Raw genomic sequence first — 2778 nt, 5'->3', positions numbered from 1 at the left:
GGGGGGGGGGGGTTGCAAATTTGTTTCATGTATCGGTGTCCAGATTAAAGGCGGTATTCCTTTGGCGAAATACATTTTCTGCTTTGTGAATGAGCTGGGTACATATGAAGAGATAAGAAAAGCGCGAAAGATGACGAGGTTCACAGTGATAAACACCGGAAAAAGGGAGAAGGCTGTGTATTATCTCGAGCCTCTCAAGAGTGCTTGGCATTTCTCTGCACGGGGTGAATTGACTAAGCCTTGTAGTGTTAGGAACGATAAGTTTTTGTTTGCGTATGATATGGCAAATATTATCCTCTCTAACTCTAACAACTTTCATCGCTTTGCCTGTTTCAAAAGGATAGACTTTCATTTATCAACTTTCATTTATCGCGCATGCGTGCGTTTGTGTGTGTGTGTGTGTGTGTGTTTGTGTGTTTGTGTGTGTGTGAGTCTGTCTGTGTGTCTGTCTGTGTCTGTGAGTGTGTGTGTTTGTGTGTGTAACTGTTTGTTTGTTTGATGGAAGGTGTCTGTTCTGAAAAACAAACAAACTGGACACATCAAGCCCCTTTTCAATTTCTATGTTTTTATTATATTTATTTTTTCGTTGACTTGTGTTGTTTTCAATGCACAAAGTAAAAGAGTCATCTTAATGATCTGTAAGTCAGATTTCAGACAAATTCATATATTTAAGTACAGCTTTACACTCTCTTTACACTGAAAGTTGTGCCACAAAAGCTGAAAAACGTTTTTTTTATTACACTTCTTGTTTTTTATGTCCCATATTGTCTTTTGGGTAGGACTTCAAATTGGTCCGTGTCATTGCCTCGTTGTCGCGTCACTGTGCTTTTAGTGGTGGAAGTCCCCTCTCAGTTCTCTTCATCTATCTACATAAGGTCGTTGCATGCGGTGAGAGCGTAATGCAATCTGCACTTATCAGATTGCCGATCGACTCTCCCAAGTTTTTTCATAAGTGCATGTCATAGATTGTATATCGGAGCAGAGAGAAATAGAGAGCGGTAAAAAGGCACTTTTCATTCAAAACGAAATATGAGAGGAGTGCGAGTTGAAAGGAGTGTGATGATGGTCGATGTTGAAATGATCTCCACCATAATATCTTACGTTCACTGCAGTTGATAACGTCTCGTAATGACATGCTGTGGGTCGTTGTAGGGTTCTGTTCATAGTTTCTGTTTGCTTACTGTTTTCTTCCAGTACTTTCTGACTATTATCAGGAGCTTCGATTTCCTAGAATGTTTGTCTGCTGGAATATTTTATCATCCCCAGCCGGGGTGGGTTCTAACCGGTCAGGTTGTGCAACCCGCCTCCTAAATGATTTTTATACTGTTGAAGGGGGTGTAAAACGTTTACCATGAAAAAAACCCAACAACAAACAAACCCAAAACAAACAACAACAACCAAACCCAAAACAAACAACAACAACAACAAAATAAAAAAAACAACCAAACCAAAACACAAAACAACAACAACAAAACAACAACAACAACAACACAATAAAAAAAACCAATCAAAACAACAACAACAGCCTTCCTGTCACCGGCGTTAAAAAACCTGCTGCGTTGTGTCGCGGGTGGTTGGACACGCCCCTGGTAGGTCCTCTTTCTTTTTCTTTCCCTCTATTGTTTTTGTCTTTGTTGCTTTTCTCTAGAACTGAGTGGCTGTTTTGTGTCGGTGTGCTTCTATTTGCGCAGAGTTGTTTCGTTTTGTCTTGTTTTGTTTTGTTTTCCTCGTTTATTAAGCCAGTTTGCTGACGTTAAGAAGAACAAATAAACAAACACTACCTTTACCTTCCTTGTTTTTGAGTGCTGTTGAAGAGGGTAAGTGATGGTTAGTAGGTTCAACATCCTCCTTCCTCGCCACTTAAATCTTTGACGTCTTACTTTTCCCCAGCACAACTACAAACAGAAATTAGTTTTTTAAATGCTTAAAAAATGTGGCCAATTTTCTCTGCAAGAATAATTGGTGTCTCATCGGCCATAGCTGAAGCAACAAGTCATCTTAACTTTCGCTCGAGAAACATCCTTCTCTGCGAATGCATTGGTCATTGTCAGACGTTGACGAGTGAACTATTATTATTATTATTATTTATTACTTATTATTATTATTATTATTATTATTATTATTATTATTATTATTATTATATGATATTGGAGAAATATGGCCGTTATCATGCGCATTGTTTGTTGTCTACAACATGAGTTGAGGTTCTTTTTCGATATTATTTAGGTCTTGTCTGAGTAGGGAGTTCATCATGATGCAGTTTTATCATGTAATGATCTGTCTGTCTGTGTGTCTGTCTGAACATGGTAAGAAGTTTTCCCGCTCTTACTGACACATGACCCGGAAGATGACGTACTCATCAGTGGCGGAGACTTAAATGCAGTTAACAATCTTAACACCAAATATGGACTTGGTATAAATACCTACTCCCAGCCTCCTTCACTTATCATTGTCAACACAGGAGACGGGTGTGCGTACATCCGTAATCATCCCCGTTGTATAAACCGTTATGTTTAGTTTGTTATGTATCCGCATATTGAACTTCCCTGTCCTTCCTTCTTTTTGAATGTTTAATATACGCACTAATTTCGTTAAAAACAATTGTTTCGTTTTCCCCTCAGGCCAAGTTTTGAATTAATCGAGCTGCTAATTGGATTACTGAAATCTTTTGGAAACACATTCCGTTTGTGGTGAGTACAGGCTACTTTTAGCTTCTCTTTTGCTATCCTCTTCTTCTCTTTTCCTCTCTGTTTTTCTGTCTCTGTCTTCTTCTACCCC

At 38.7% G+C, this 2778-nt stretch overlaps 1 protein-coding gene across 1 annotated transcript in view; it reads left to right on the top strand.

Annotated features, from left to right (window-relative positions):
- LOC101854347 (plexin-A2) overlaps positions 1-2778 on the top strand; it is a gene marked incomplete in the record, with an annotated part of 268808 nt that overhangs the window by 39369 nt on the left and 226661 nt on the right. Inside the window, 1 exon segment of the mRNA XM_035970985.1 lies at positions 2622-2690.

This window comes from Aplysia californica, unplaced genomic scaffold, assembly GCF_000002075.1.
Source record: "Aplysia californica isolate F4 #8 unplaced genomic scaffold, AplCal3.0 scaffold00355, whole genome shotgun sequence".
Classification (NCBI taxonomy): Eukaryota; Metazoa; Mollusca; class Gastropoda; order Aplysiida; family Aplysiidae; genus Aplysia; species Aplysia californica.
This window is presented reverse-complemented; position numbering and strand designations above follow the sequence as displayed.